Source organism: Triticum dicoccoides, chromosome 1B (genome assembly GCF_002162155.2).
Source record: "Triticum dicoccoides isolate Atlit2015 ecotype Zavitan chromosome 1B, WEW_v2.0, whole genome shotgun sequence".
NCBI lineage: Eukaryota > Viridiplantae > Streptophyta > Magnoliopsida > Poales > Poaceae > Triticum > Triticum dicoccoides.
In genome coordinates, this window is record NC_041381.1 from 203,454,828 (window position 1) to 203,471,249 (window position 16,422).

Here is a 16,422-nt window from a genome sequence, read left to right on the forward strand (position 1 = left end):
GGTGTGTGGAGGCACGACCGATCTAGCCTTGGGGGCGTGGCGGACCTGCCTACCGGCGGCAGCGCGGCGGCCGCCTCTGCCTAGGGCGGATGGTGGCGGGTGCGGCGGCTGGCCCTGCTTCGGGCAGCGGCCTTGGCTGCGTTCGGCGGCGGCGGCCGGGTCGGCGGCGATGGACCATCTGACCTCGGTTCGGCGGTGTCGGCATGGAGGGCCTGGTGGTTGGGTCGGCGCCATGTGTGGTTCGCCTTTCGGACAGATCTGATCTGGCCGGTGCGACCTGCTCAATATGCGGCGGCTCAGATCGGTGGCGACCCGTGCACACGATGCTTGATGGAGGTTCCATCAGCGGATCCGGGTGAAAACCTAGTTCTCGGCTCGATGCCAAGACCGGCGTTGGCGGCACTCTTTTGTGTCATTACCTTCTTGAAGGCATCGCCGTGGGGAAGCTCCAGACCTCTATCCGCTACCTCCGGCGGAAACCCTAAATCAGTAGATCAGATGACAGCGGCGCGTTGGTGTCGTTTCCTACTTGGGGGCGTCATTCTTGGAGGCGTACACGGGTTCGAGGGACCAGTGGGCGGCTTTTTTGGTGGAGCGGTGCTTCATCCTGCACATTGATGACGGCGGATCTCGGCGGCGTGGTGCAGTGGAGACTCGGCGCCCGATGCGCGGTGCTGGACTCGCGCAGGAGGGGGTTGCTGTCTGGCGTCATGGTGACGTCGATGGCAGAGTGGCTTGACAAGGTAGAAGCCTCAATACCTGCTCTGAAGACGGGCCAGTGGAAGATGGCGGCGATGACACATGTGAGTGCGTCAGATCAGTTCTTGCCCCAGACTCGGTATGTGGCTCGGCTGGGGCTTCTGGCTTTTGATGATAGGCTTAGGTGAGTGGACTGGGTATTTGGCCCAGCTAGAGCCCCTTCATCATATGGATAGGAGTAGTGGCATATGATGACAAGATGGCGCATTCAGGCATATTGTTGTAATACTTTGTAAGGTCCTCGAGAATAATCGATAAAGTGGCCGCATGCATCTTCCAGATGCAGAGCCCGGAGATCATCCTCCTTTAAAAAAAAAAAGAAGGCGAGTACTGGTTGAACTATTGATGCGCATGAAGATTGTGTGTATGTGTTTGTGAGGACTAGATAGTTAAAGCATGATTTGGGTCTGGATGGATGCTGGCCAGGAGATAGTTGAGCACTTAATTTGCTGCTCAAAAGATAGCAGCATGCCTGTCAGGGCCATAACTGAACCCGCGCCACTGTCCCGCTCTACACTTCATCAGTTAGCCAACGGCTCAGATTAAAAGTGGTGAAGGAGGATGGACCACCCAGAACTCACAAGTTACAGTTGCGCTTAATAAAACAGATGCATTCAGCTTTACTCTGTTAGTCGAACCCTCCGTCCAATCTCCAATCGATCTCCAAGTATGATTTCTACGGCCTCTTCGCCGACAATAAGCTTCAGTGCCGCGTTTTTCTGTAACAGGAATTTTTTGACTGTCATCAGGATGACCAGTCTATCGATGACTACTGCCGTCGCCTGAAGACGTTGGCGGATGAACTCCATGACATCGGCGCCAAGGTTGATGACGACCTCCTCCTCAGCATGCTCACCGCCTGCCTCAACGAGGACTTCGGCAACGCCGCTTCCAACTTCACCTTGATGCCGGAGCTCTTCTTCCCCAAGTTTGTGGCGTACTTGCAGTTGGAGGAGCCCCGGATGAAGGGGACCAAGAAGCGCGTGCAACACCATGCCCTCGCCGCCAGTACCTCCCGTGGCACCCCGCCTGCGCCGCAGGAACAGCCGCCGCCCCCCGCGCCCCCGGGATTTTTTTCCCTCCCGCCCGCGCCCCGCGCCCGCGCCCCCCGCCCCTCCCGCTGCCCCCTAGCAGCAGCCGCAGGGTGGCGGGCGGCGCAGAACTACCGCGGGGGCGGCCGCAAGCAGCAGCAACAGGCGCACGGGGGAAGGGGGGGCTCGTCAGCAGCAGCAGGCCACCCTACCGTGGACTTACAACACCAATCCGTGGATGGGTGTCGTTCACGCGTACTCGTTGCCTGTCCCTCGGGCTCCTACCCCGGGCATTCTTGGGCCTCGTCCAGCGAGTCACCAGGCGTTCTTCGTTGCGCCAGCGCCGCCCCCTACCCTGCATCGCCGGCCACGAGCGGCTACGGCGCAGCCCCCGCGCCTGCCTAGGACGGGTTCTACCCGCCCTAGGTGCCGCCGTCGTGGGATCCCGCTCTACTCGCCGCCCTGCATTCGGCCCCGTCACCGAGTAACTATGGTGGCGGCGGTGACTGCTACATGGACTCGGGCGCCAGTGCGCACATGACTGCTCATCCCGGTAACCTCACATCTTCCACTCCCGTTCAGACTCCTACTCGCATCATTGTTGGTAACGGTTCCTCTCTACCCATTACACATGTCGGTCATATGTCGTTTCCTTCTACCTCTACTCCTATTAACATGTTTAATGTTCTCGTCTCTCCTGATTTAGTTACCAACCTTGTCTCTGTTCGTCAGCTTGCTCGTGAGAACCCTATTACTGTTGAATTTGACGATGTTGGCTTTTCTGTGAAGGACGCCCGTACACGGATGGTACTCCACCGATGTGATAACCCGAACGAGCTCTACCAAGTGCATCCTTCTGCCGGCACCACCACCTGTCCCGCCGCCCTTGCTGCTAGTGTCGATCTCTGGCACGCCCGCCTCGGTCATCCCAACTCCATAGTTTTACGTCGGATTCTTTAGAGTTTTTCATTCTCATGTAATAAGGTCGACGACCACTCTTGTGAGGCCTGCCGTCTCGGCAAGCACGTTCATCTTTCCTTTAGCGAGTCTACAAACATTTCCACTTTTCCGTTTCAGTTATTGCATAGTGATGTTTGGACGTCCCGGTTGCAAGCAACATGGGCTATCTATACTATCTGGTGATATTGGATGATTTTCCCATTATGTGTGGACATTTCCTCTCCATCGCAAGTCTGATGCTTTTGCCACACTCACCGCTTTTTATTCATATGTCACCACACAGTTTGGTCATCCTATTCTTGCCTTGCAAACTGACAACGGAAAAGAGTTTGACAACGTTGTCGTCCGCAACCTCCTTGCATCGCACGACACTTTTTTTGGCTCACTTGCCCCTACGCGTCACAGCAGAATGGTCGCGCCGAGCGCGTCATCCGCACTCTTAATGACTATGTCCGCACGTTGCTCTTCCACTCCAACGTGCCTCCTCGGTTCTAGCCGAACGCTCTCGCGACCGCCAGCCTTCTCATTAACATCCGCTCGTGTCGTCCTCGCTGGAACTATTCTCCTCACCATCTCCTCTTCGGTGCGGCTCCATCCTATGATGGTCTTCGCATTTTCGGGTGTCTCTGTTATCCTAGCACCGCATCCACCGCCCCTCACAAACTCGCTCCCCGGTCGGTTCCTTACATCTTCCTCGGTTATCCTCCCAACACCAAAGATTACCGGTGCTATGATCCAGTGTCCAACCGCGTCTTCACTTTGCGGCATGTGTACTTTGATGAGCTGGTGTTCCCGTTTCAGTAGGTACCGTCCTCCTCGGCGTCTCCCGCGGTGCGGCTCGCCCCTACCACCACCTATGTCGAGTCACCCCTCCCACAACACCGAGCACTGGGCCTGGCCCTGCCCGCGCTTCCGGCGCCGGCCGCCCCCTCCCGCGGTGCTTTCAGGTGTGGCCGGCCCCTCGGGCGCCCCCGCCGCCATGGCCCCTTCGGCCGTCCCCGTCGCCGCGGCCTCTGGCGCCGCCGTGGGTGGCCCCTTGAAGTCTTCAGATACCGGCTCGACTTCCTCCTCGCCGATCCCCCTCTCGGCTCCACCGGTTGCAGCCGCACCTCTCACCGGTGTGGTTACCCGGGCTCGGACTGGGATGTTTCGTCCAAGCACGCGCTACACCTCCGACGAGTATGCGTATGTCGCGTCTACCTCGGCCCCGTACCCGTTCCCCACCTCCGCCCGCGCAGCCCTTCGGGATCCGAACTGGCTTGCTGCGATGTGTGAGGAGTTCGACGCCCTGCAGCGCAACAACACGTGGCAGCTTGTCCCGCGGCCTCCCCATGCCAAGTTATCACTGGCAAGTGGGTTTTTCGCTATAAGACTCGCCTCGACGGTTCTCTTGAGCGCTACAAGGCGCACTGGGTGGTGCGCGGCTTCCGCCAGCGCGCCAACGTGGACTTCACCGACACATTCGCCCCGGTTATCAAACCGGGCATGATTCACGCTGTTCTCCAACTTGCTGTCTCTCGCGCCTAGCCAGTTCACCAGCTCGATGTGTCCAATGCTTTCTTGCATGGCCATCTGGACGAGTAGGTGTTTTGTCAGCAGACTACTGGTTTCGTCGACACCGACTATCCGGACCACGTGTGCTTGCTCTCCCATTCTCTCTACGGGTTGAAGCAAGCGCCTGGGGCCTGGTACCAGCGGATCGTGACCTTCCTTCAGCAGGAGGAGTTCCAGTCCACACGGTCCGATGCCTTCCTGTTTGTTTATCACCTGGGTGCCGCCACCATGTACCTTCTCCTGTATGTCAACGACATCATCCTGACTGCGTCCTCGCCAACGCTACTTCAGCAGATCACAGCTCGCCTCGGCACCGAGTTCGCCCTCAAGGACTTGGGGGCTCTCCACTACTTCCTCGGCATCGAGGTTGTCCGCCGTGCCGCTGGCTTCTTCCTGCATCTGCGGAAGTATGCTTACGAGCTTCTGGAGCGAGCCGACATGCTTAACTGTAAGCCTGCTACCACGCCTGTCGATACGAAGGCCAAGGTGTCTGTCGTCGAGGGATCTCCGGCATCTGACGCTCCCTTCTACAGCTCCATCGTCGGTGCTCTTTAGTACCTCACGCTGACGCATTCGGATATTCAGTATGCTGCCCAGCAGGTGTGCCTTCACATGCATGCTCCTCGTGACACTCATTGGGCTCTGGTGAAGCATATTCTTTGGTATATACGTGGCACCACAACTATGGGTCTCACCCTGACGGCATCACCTGACACCAGCCTCGTCGCCTACTCCGACGCTGACTAGGCTGGGTGTCCTGACACTTGTCACTCCAGTTCCGGCTACTGCGTCTACTGAGGGAGTCCTTGATTAAGGGGTCCTCGGGCGTCCGGGCTATGTGACGTGGGCCGGACTGATGGGCCATGAAGATACAAGACAGAAGACTTCCTCCCGTGTCCGGATGGGACTCTCCTTTGCGTAGAAGGCAAGCTTAGCGTTCAGATATGAAGATTCCTTCCTCTATAAACCGACTCTGTACAACCCTAGGCCCCTCCGATGTCTATATAAACCGGAGGGTTTAGTCCATAGAGGCAATCACAATCATACAGGCTAGACATCTAGGGTTTAGCCATTATGATCTCGTGGTAGATCAACTCTTGTAATCCTCATATTCATCAAGATCAATCAAGCGGGAAGTAGGGTATTACCTCCATCGAGAGGGCCCAAACCTAGGTAAACATCGTGTCCTCCGTCTCCTGTTACCATCGACCTTAGACGCACAGTTCGGGACCCCCTACCCGAGATCCGCCGGTTTTGACACCGACATTGGTGCTTCCATTGAGAGCTCCGTTGTGTCTTCATCAGAAGGTCCGATGGCTCCATCAGCCATCTACAGCAATGCCGACCTGGGGGAGGTTCTTCTCCCCGGCCAGATCTTCATATTCGGCAGTTTCGCACTGTGGGCCAACTCGCTTGGCCATCTAGAGCAGATCGACAGCTACGCCCCAGGTCACCAGATTAGTTTTGGGAATCTGGACTATGTCGCCGATATCCGAGAAGACTTGATCTTTCAAGGGTTCACGACCCCAACCTCCGCTCTGGACTTAGAGCCGGAGCGCATCGCCAGGTCCGAAGACGGGATTCCTGAGCCCGTCGGACTATCTGTGGTCACTAAGCCCAGTACGGGAGAGCCGGAGGAAGTAGTGTCGCTGGCAACCATCATGAAGCCGGACTCTTCTCTAGACACTGGCTCCAAACCCTCTGATTCAGCATCGTGTGAGCTTGGCCAAGGATTCCCCTTCCCGCCATACTCCACGGACTCTCTTCTCCCTTGCCAAACCTTGCCTTTAAGCGAGGCTCTGGACTTGATGCGATCCCTCGTCATTATAGAGGAGCAACGTTCAAACTACGCCCAGCCCGGACTAGGGACTGAGAGCAGGGAATTTTACATCCCACCCACCACCCACTTCATAGCCACTGTCGAAGACTTAACTGACATACTCGACTATGGCTCAGAAGACATCGACGGCATGGACGACGATGCCGGAGAGGAGCAGGCCCAAAACCGCCGTTTACCGGACGCTGGACGGCCACCTCTTCGTATGATGTGTACATGGTGGATACACCCAAAGAGGGTAACGGCGATAACAAGAAGAATGCAGTCGAGGATAAACCTCCTGAGATACAACCAAAGCGCCGATGTCAGCGACGCTGCTCTAAATCCCGCCGTGGAAAAGACAGCAGTACCGGCACGAGATACAACAATACTTCGGATGATGCCGAAGACCAAGAAGACCCTGTCGAGCGAACTTCCGAATAGGACAATCAGGAAGATGGGCAAGTTAGCCCTGATGAGCAGGCCGTAAACGAAGACTCGGAGGACAGTAATTACCTTCCACTCTCCAAGGATAAGGTGAGCTTTGGCGACGAAGACTTTATCTTGCCTGAGGAACCCCTCGAGCAGGAGCGCTTTAAGCGCCGGCTAATAGCCACTGCAAGGAGCCTGAAAAAGAAGCAGCAACAGCTTCAAGCTGATCAAGATCTACTCCACGACCTGGCAGCCGAGGAATACGGCCTCGAGCGCCCAACCAAAGTTACCCGAAGCGTAAACTTCTACCTCAATTTGACGACGAGGCACTGGACCCCGTACCATCAGCGCGTAACGCGACTGATAGACCACCACGTGGCCGGGACAAAACGGCAACTCAAGCCGAACACCAGCCCATACCACCTTGCCGTAAAGGTACAGACACAACAGCTCGGGAATATACATATGACCTGCAGCAGGACCTGGAAAATAGAGCAGGTCAGACCAAATCGATCTACAGGTCACAGGGGCGTGCTCCGACGTGCGACGACGGCTATCTAACCGGACGTGACAAGCATAACCACGTCCGGGCTAAAAACCACAGACGGACTCCATCCGAGCTACGACGCGACTTGGCCCGATATAGAGGTGCCGCACACCCCCTTTGCTTCACTGATGCAGTAATGGAGCACAAATTCCTAGAAGGGTTTAAACCCATGAATATTGAATCGTATGATGGAACAATGGATCCCGTGGTATGGATTGAGGACTTTCTTCTCCATATTCATATGGCTCGCGGCGAGGATCTTCATGCCATCAAATACCTCCCGCTAAAACTCAAGGGACCAGCTCGGCACTGGTAAAATAGCCTACCAGAAAACTCTATTGGTAGGTGGGAGGACTTGGAAGACGCCTTCCGTGACAACTTCCAAGGTACATACGTCCGACCTCCGGATGCCGATGACTTAAGTCACATAGTTCAACAGCCCGGAGAGTCAGCCAGGAAATTCTGGACCAGGTTCCTAACTAAAAAGAACTAGATCGTCGACTATCCGGATGCCGAAGCCCTAGCAGCCTTTAAGCATAGCATCCGCGACGAATGGCTCGCCCGACACCTCGGCCAAGAAAAGCCGAAGTCCATGGCAGCCCTCACAACACTTATGACTCACTTTTGTGCGGGCGAAGATAGCTGGCTAGCCAGTAGCAATAATAATGCAAGTGAACCTGACACCTCTGAAGCCATAAATAGCAACGGCAAGCCCCGACGCAACAGGCACAAGCGTCGAAGCAACGGTGACAATACCGATGACACGGCGGTCAACGCCGGATTCAGGGCTCCAAGTCCGGCCAGCGGAAGAAGCCATTTAAAAGAAACAGTCCGGGCTCATCCAGCTTGGACCACATACTCGATCGTCCATGTCAGATCCACGGCACCCCAGATAAACCAGCCAATCATACCAACAGAAGTTGTTGGGTCTTTAAACAGGCCAGCAAGTTAAATACCGAGAACAAGGAGAAGGGGTCGCAAAGTGAGGACGACGATGAGGAACCTCGTCCACCGAACACAGGGGGTCAGAAGAAGTTCCCCCCCAGGTTAAAACGGTGAACATGATATACGTTACCCATATACCCAAAAGGGAGCGCAAACGCGCGCTCAGGAATGTCTACACGATAGAGCCAGTCGCCCCAAAATTCAACCCATGGTCGTCCTGCCCGATCACCTTCGATCGTAGGGACCATCCGACTAGTATCCATCATGGCGGTTCAGCCGCACTGGTCCTCGACCCAATCATTGATGGATTCCACCTCATGGACGGTGGCAGCAATCTCAACCTGCTCTATCAGGATACAGTCCGCAAGATGGGCATCGATCCATCAAGGATCAAGCCCACAAAAACTATCTTTAAAGGAGTAATACCAGGTGTAGAGGCCCGCTGCACGGGATCACTCACATTGGAAGTCATTTTCGGATCTCCGGACAACTTCCGAAGCGAGGACTTGATCTTCAATATCGTGCCCTTTTGCAGTGGCTATCACGCACTGCTCGGACGAACTTCATTTGCTCGATGCAATGCGGTGCCACACTATGCCTATCTCAAACTCAAGATGCTCAGACCACACGGTGTCATAACAGTCCATGGAAACGCGGAAGCTCCCTCCGTACCGAGGAGCACACCGCGGCCCTGGCAGCGGAAGTACAGAGCGGCCTTATCAAGCAGAACATTAATTCAGTGGCCAAGCTCCCGGACACTGTTAAACGAGTCTGGACTACTCCGCAGCATGACAGTCTAGCTCTTCAGGAGTTTGACTAGCAATTCGGCCTCCGTCTCAGTCCCGACCAAATGGCGGCATACGTACCACGCGTACATAACTACACACTCAAAATACCATGGGCAAATACGGAGGCGTAACTCGATTGTGCTCCATAATATGGCTCGACCTTCCCTGGGCACACATATTTTTCCTTCTCTTTTTATCATTTTCAGGTTTCTTTTCCGCAGGCCCCTCACGACGACCTGGTCATCGATCCTTTCGAAGGATGGATATACCAAGGCGACAAGTAGCATAGACGTGTGGGGGAATCTCTAGGTGGTCTTCTTGACGATCACTCTACCTGCTTTCAGGACCCGCATGCTGCTCCCTCTACATGTTAAACAGCCCTGTTGCTTATCGCACTATTTGTACAAATACGCTTTAACGTATTAATCAAATTATAATGAAAATAGTTTGCGGCCCAACTTATGTGTCACTGACTTACTACTTCATTTTATTTCGCTATTTTTATCAATTGCACCCGTACACTTTGGTACGCTTTAATTCGCGAGGGGCTTCATTGCGCTCCATACTACGGCAACAAAGTCTAAACACTTTTTGTAGTATAGTTCGGCACTCCGAATTTAGCATTATATGCATCGGCTCCGAATCATGTCTTTGGTCAATAGTTGGGTTGCCCGACTCCTGTGCTTGCTACCTTACGTTCTGTTCTATCGGCTAGGGTAGTAAAGGGAGAACTACTGCGATTGTGTTTCTGGTTTATCCGGGTAAACACCTCAGTAGAGAAAGCCGAAAACTAACTGTCATGATGCAGTGAGAGCTGGTCAGCTATTCGGAGGTTTAAATCTCTTGCGATTTTTTGTCCCGCATTATGCGACGGATCGGCCTCCACCCGATCAGGCGTCTACAACACCCTAGTCCGGATTAACAAATATTAACTAGAGGTTGCGCCTACATTTCTATTGTCAAACTCCTATGGCTAAGTGAGGGTGATAAAGCCACATAGTCTGATTGCCTAGTTCGCTGCGCTAAACACCTCCTTCAAGGACCAAACTCTTGGATCAAGAGTGTTTAGGTTTCAACCCGAACGGCCCCGTACTACCTACATGGGGGCTGAAGCCGATGACTGGCCAACTCTCAGATTTAATAAAACGGCCGCACAGGAGGCAAAATTTTCAATAAACAACAAGCATTATATTACATATCGGCTTTGTTTCATAATACAGGACGGGATAACATGAATGTTTTCATTCAAAGGTAATGTCTTTTGCACACTGGCCCTCTATAATGCGGGATCCCTTCAGGACATCATCAAAATACCGCTCGGGCGTGCGATGCTCCTTGCCTGCGGGCGGCCCTCGATCGCGAGCTTGACGACGTCCATCTTCGCCCACTGCACCTTGACACGGGCGAAGGCCATCCGCGCACCTTCGATACAGACCGACCGCTTGATGGCATCAAGCCGAGGGCAGGCATCGACCAGCCGCTTCACGAGCCCTAAGTAACTGTTGGGTATGGCTTCGGCAGGCCATAGACGGATTAGCAAATCCTTCATGGCCAATTTAGCCACCGTATGCAGTTCGGTAAGCTATTTCAGTTGATCGCTAAAGGGCACCGGATGCTCTGGCGCAAGGTATTGCGACCAAAACAGCTTCTCCGTTGAGCTCCCCTCTTCAGTCGGAAGAACTCCGCAGCATCAGCAACACTGCACGGCAGATCCGCAAACACTCCTGGAGAACTCCAAATCCGGGTCAGTAAGAGGTACCTTTTCTTCACAAATTTGCTCTGCATAATAAAGGCCTTACCCGCTGCAATTTTCCTGGCCTCCTGGATTTCCTGGAGGGCGCCCTGGGCTTCAACTCGGGCTTCTTGTGCACTTTGGTGGGCCTTAGCAAGTTCGGACTCTTGGTCCGCCTTCTTGCGCTCCAAGGACTCACATTTCTTCACGGTGTCCTAGAGCTCCTGCTGGACCTCCCCGACCCTGGCCTCGTGTTTTTCGCGGGCGGCTTGTTCCTTTGCCGCTCTCTTCTGGGCCTCGGCTAGCGCATTCTTGAGGGTCTCCACCTCGGTCGCAACTCCTATGACATATCATGATACCATGATCAACACAAACAATTCATATCTTTTTAGATCTGAATAGGCCATTGCATACCTTGCTTGTCCTCTAGTTGTTTTTTCACATGGCCGAGCTCTTCCTCGGCCCGCTCCAGACTCTGCTTCACTTTGGAGACTTTGCCAGAATGGGAGGTCGCAGCCAGCATCGACACCTGCTTATTCACAAAGACATGTATGGTTAGTATCCTGCGAAAATTATTTGATCCTCTGTCTGGATTCTCTTTTCGAGCACCAGACAGTGTCTCAGGGGCTACTATCTATACTATGACATTCTTTTACATAATAACGTCACATACCTCAAAGCCTGTTAGAAGGCTGGTGCAGGCTTCGGTCAGCCCGCTCTTAGCGGACTGAACCCTCTCAACCAGCGTACCCATAAGGATACGGTGTTCCTCCATAATGGAAGCACTTTGCAGCGCTTCCAGTAAAGTATCTGGTGCCTCTGGATGGACAGAGGTCACCGGCAGAATAGGTGCACCTCCTTCTTTTCGAAGGAGGCTTCTTGCCTGATTCCGGAGCCGTATGGGCCTCCGGAATAGTATTCGGCTGGGGGCCGAATTGGATATGGGCCCCATCACCAGTCTCCGAGGGGGATTTGCTCCCCCATGTGTCAGGCGGCCGAGGTATCACCCTCTGGCGCCACCCTGACGGCCTCTTGTATCTCTCCCAGCCTGGGGAGGTCCTTCGGGACAACACCTCAGCATCATCCATGGCCTTGGGAGAGGAGGCCGCCGGAAGTGACCCGCTGTCCATCACATTTGGATCCAGCGAATTCCCGAAGATGAGGATTGCTGTGGGCGGGCGTGGGCCAGACTGCAGTTCATGATTTGAGATATTAAAACCACGAAGTAAAAAAGTTGGATATATGTTTGTATAAGTGCCTTTAAGTACTTACAATTAGGCCATGGGCTTCTCCCTGGGGCGCCACTCGGAGCTGCTATCAGTGCCCAACATGGAGTTGTCCGTGAGGGAGACCTTCCCCTTCTTGGACGCCTCTCCCTCCAGATCCATGGAGGCTACCCTTTTCTTCCTTCCCCCCTCGGGGGGAGAGTTGCTTTCCTCCTCCTCCTCCTCGTCCTTGGCGGTGAAGGAGGAGTGGATTTTGGCGTCTTCGGACATCATGTCCGAAGTGCCTTTACGGCGGTGGGTACTTCTGCTCTCCTTGGCCTTCTTCTTGGCCTTCTTCTTGGCCTTCTTCTCCGACGCCTGGTAGGGCACCGCAACCAGCATCTTCGTCAAAAGTGGGATTGCTGGGTTTTCGGGCAGCGGAGCCGGACACTGGATCCACTCCGCCTTCTTTGTCCAGCCCTGTAAAGACAGATAGGGAAGCTCAGTCATCTTCCTTGAATGTGCAGGTGAAGGATACGCCTCGAAATATGAAAAACTTACCGAACTGGCGGGATGGGTTAGGTTGTACCCACGGTCCTCGGTCGTCTGCGGCCACGTCTCATTGACCTTAAAAAGCACCTTCCAGATGCCTTCGTGCGTGGAGCCGAAGAACTGCTGCAAGGTCTGGTGCTTGGTTGGATCAAACTCCCACAAATTGCAAGTCCGGCTTTGGCAAGGAAGGATCCGGCGAAAAAACATCACCTGGATCACATTGACAAGCTTGATGTCCTTGTCCACCATGCTCTTGATGCGCATCTGCAGCGTTGACACCTCGTCCGATGACGCCCAGTCTAGGCCCTTTTCTAGCCAGGAGGTAAGCCGCATTGGGGCCCCGGACTTGAATTCGAGAGACGCAGCCCAGGTGGTGTCGCGGGGCTCTGTGACGTAGAATCACTGCTGCTGCCACCCTTTGACAGTCTCCACAAAGGTGCCTTTGGGCCACGTGACGTTGGACAGCTTGCTCACCATAGCGCCTCTGCACTCTATGTGTTGACGACCCACCACCTCCAGTTTCACATTGAAGGTCTTCAGCCACAATCCGAAGTGGGGTGGGATGCGGAGGAAGGCCTCGCACACGACAATGAATGCTGAGATGTTGAGGAAGGAGTTTGGGGCCAGATCATGGAAATCTAGCCCGTAGTAGAACATGAGTCTGTGGACGAATGGGTGGAGAGGAAATCCCTACCCGCGGACGAAGTGGGGGATGAATACCACCCTCTCATGGGGCTTCAGGGTGGGGACGATCTGCCCCTTGGCCGGAAGCCGGTGGGTGATTTCCTGGGCCAAGTACCCCGCCTCCCGGAGCTTCGTGATGTCCTTCTCCGTGACGGAGGAGGCCATCCACTTGCCCTGCGCTCCAGATCCGAACATGGTCGGAGTGTTTTTTTTAGACGGAAAGGATGGAAGCTTGAGTGCTGGAGCTCAAGAATGGGTGGGCAGAGAGAAAGAAGGTGTGGGTGAAAAAGTGAATCCTTATCTCCTTATAAAGGCAGCGAATATCAAGCGCTTCCCCATTCACCTTAAAACTCGCCTATTCCCCAAGGGTCGTGCAGACGGCGCGGCTGGATTACCCACGCCCGTATTGATGAGAATCCCGCAATAAGGGGACACGATCTCTGCTTCGACAAGACGTGCCAATGGAAACCGCATCTCAAAACACGGAGCAGGAGGCTAAAAAATGGTTCGAAATAATGACCGGGCGAAGACGTGGCGTCTCACTACAAAAGATGTCAGTAGATGGGACTTGTTAAATATTATACTCTTTGCGGGGCTTATTTTTGCAGAGCCGGACACGTTATCTGTGTTCGAAGACTACTTTTAAATATTCGAAGGAGGAACCCGCTGTAGGACCTTGAAGTATGTCTAGAGGGGGGGTGATTAGACTACTTGACCAATAAAAACTTAACCTTTTCGCAATTTTAGAGTTTGGCAGATTTTAGCTACTTTAGGACAAGTCAAGCAATCATCACACAATTCAAGCAAGCATGCAAAGAGTATATAGGCAGCGGAAATTAAAGCATGCAACTTGCAAGAAAGTAAAGGGAAGGGTTAGGAGGATTCAAACGCAATTGGCGACACGGATGTTTTTGGCGTGGTTCCGATAGGTGGTGCTATCGTACATCCACGTTGATGGAGACTTCAACCCACGAAGGGTAATGGCTGCGTGAGTCCACGGAGGGCTCCACCCACGAAGGGTCCACAAAGAAGCAACCTTGTCTATCCCACCATGGCCGTCGCCCACGAAGGACTTGCCTCACTAGCGGTAGATCTTCACGAAGTAGGCGATCTCCTTGACATTACAAACTCCTTGGTTCAACTCCACAATCTTGTCGGAGGCTCCCAAATGACACCTAGCCAATCTAGGAGACACCACTCTCCAAGAAGTAACAAATGGTGCGTTGATGATGAACTCATTGCTCTTGTGGTTCAAATGATAGTCTCCCCAACACTCAACTCTCTCTCAATGGGTTTGGATCTGGTGGAAAGAAGATTTGAGTGGAAAGCAACTTGGGGAAGGCTAGAGATCAAGATTCATATGGTAGGAATGGAATATCTTGGCCTCAACACATGAGTAGGTGGTTCTCTCTCAGAAATGGTAAGTTGGAAGTGTAGGTTCGTTCTGATGGCTCTCTCCACGAATGAAGAGGAGGTGGAGGGGTATATATAGCCTCCACACAAAATCTAACCGTTACACACAATTTACCAAACTCGGTGGGACCAAATTGTTAAACTCGGTCAGACCGATTTAGTAAACCTAGTGACTGTTAGTGATTTTCGGTGGGACCGACATGCATCTCGGTGAGACCGATTCGGTTAGGGTTAGGGCATAACGTAATCTCGGTAGGACCGATTACACAAACTCGGTGAGACCGATTTGGTAATAGCTTTCCAGAGAGTTGGTCAGGTAAACTCGATGGGACCGATTTGCTCTTTTTGGTGAGATCGAAATGTTACAAAAAGGAAACAGAGAGTTTACATTGCAATCTCGGTGGGACCGATCGCTCACTTCGGTTAGACCGAAACATTATGAAGGGAAACAGAGAGATTGCAACCCCATCTCGGTGAGACCGAGATCCCTATCGGTAAGACCGATTTGCTTAGGGTTTGTGGCAGTGGCTATGACTTTTAGAATCGGTGGCGCCGGATAGGAAGTTTTGGTGTGACCGATTTTGGCTTTGGGTTTAGGTCATTTGTGGATGTGGGAAAGTAGTTGAGGGTTTTGGAGCATATCACTAAGCACATGAAGCAAGAGGCTCATTAAGCAACACCTCATCCCTCCTTGATAGTATTGGCTTTTCCTATAGACTCAATGTGATCTTGGATCACTAAAATGTAAAATGAAGAGTCTTGAGCTTTTGAGCTTGAGCCAATCCTTTGTCCTTAGTATTTTGAGGGATCCACTTTCATCATTCATGCCATGCCATTCATTGAGCTTTCCTGAAATAATAGTCTTGGAATAGCATTAGCTCAATGAGCTATATGTTGTTATTAATTACCAAAACCACCTAGGGATAGTTGCACTTTCAATCTCCCCCTTTTTGGTAATTGATGACAACATATAGATCAAAGCTTCGAGAAATGATAATAAGATTGAATAACATCGTCGCTTTGAGAGGTATGTGATAAGCAAGAGCTCCCCCTAAATTTGTGCATAGGTTAAGATTTGCTTTGGACTGCAAATGCACAATGAATTAGGCTCATGGGTTACTCTTCCATGTCACATACATCTTGGTGGAGCGCTCAAAATAATAAACAATGAACACATGCACTCATCACCAAGCATAGTGAATGATCACATAAGATAGATAGGATAATATCAAGCATGCATAAGTGTAGCTTATGATCAAACACATGATCATTAATGTCTCACAGGCATAGTATCTCACCCAAAAGCAAACAAAATTTGAAAAACCACCAAATAAAGCAAGAGAGAATAAAAGCAACACTCTCTCTCGAAGCCTATGATCTATACATTTTTCTCCCCCTTTGGCAACAAGTTACCAAAAAGTTCATAGAAAATGCATAGTGCTAGATCGTCTCTCAGGCTTGATCTTCTGGTGGTGGTGTCCTAATAGCTCCTTGGACGAAGGCTTCAGTTGAAGTAGAGGGTGCTGGAGTGGATGCTGGAGCTGGTTGCACTGGAACTGTTGGGGCAGTAGCTGGTGCTGAAGTTGTTGCTCTAGTGTCTGTCACTGGCACTGCAACTGATCTCTGGGCTCTGGGCACTCTGGCAAACACATTGGTGGTTGTCTTGCCCTTCCTCTCCTGCATGTCATCCTGCAGCTGCTCTACAACTGACTGAATCTTAGTTACCTTGACATCTAGATCATAGAATTTTTGTTCCATGATTCTCTCCAAGCTCTCCTGGTTTTGAGTTAGGGTGGCCAACCCTTTCTCAATCCTCAGAGTTGATGCTATCAAGTAACCAAGCTGCTCTTGTTTGGTCTTCAAGAAATACTCAGATGCCTCCTCTTGAGTTGGCATCTTGGCAGCCTTCTCCTTCTTTTCCTTCTCCTTCTTCTCCTGAGCTTGGACTGATTGTGGATCATCTTCATTCATGACAACCTCATTGTCCTCAAAGTCTGGATAAAT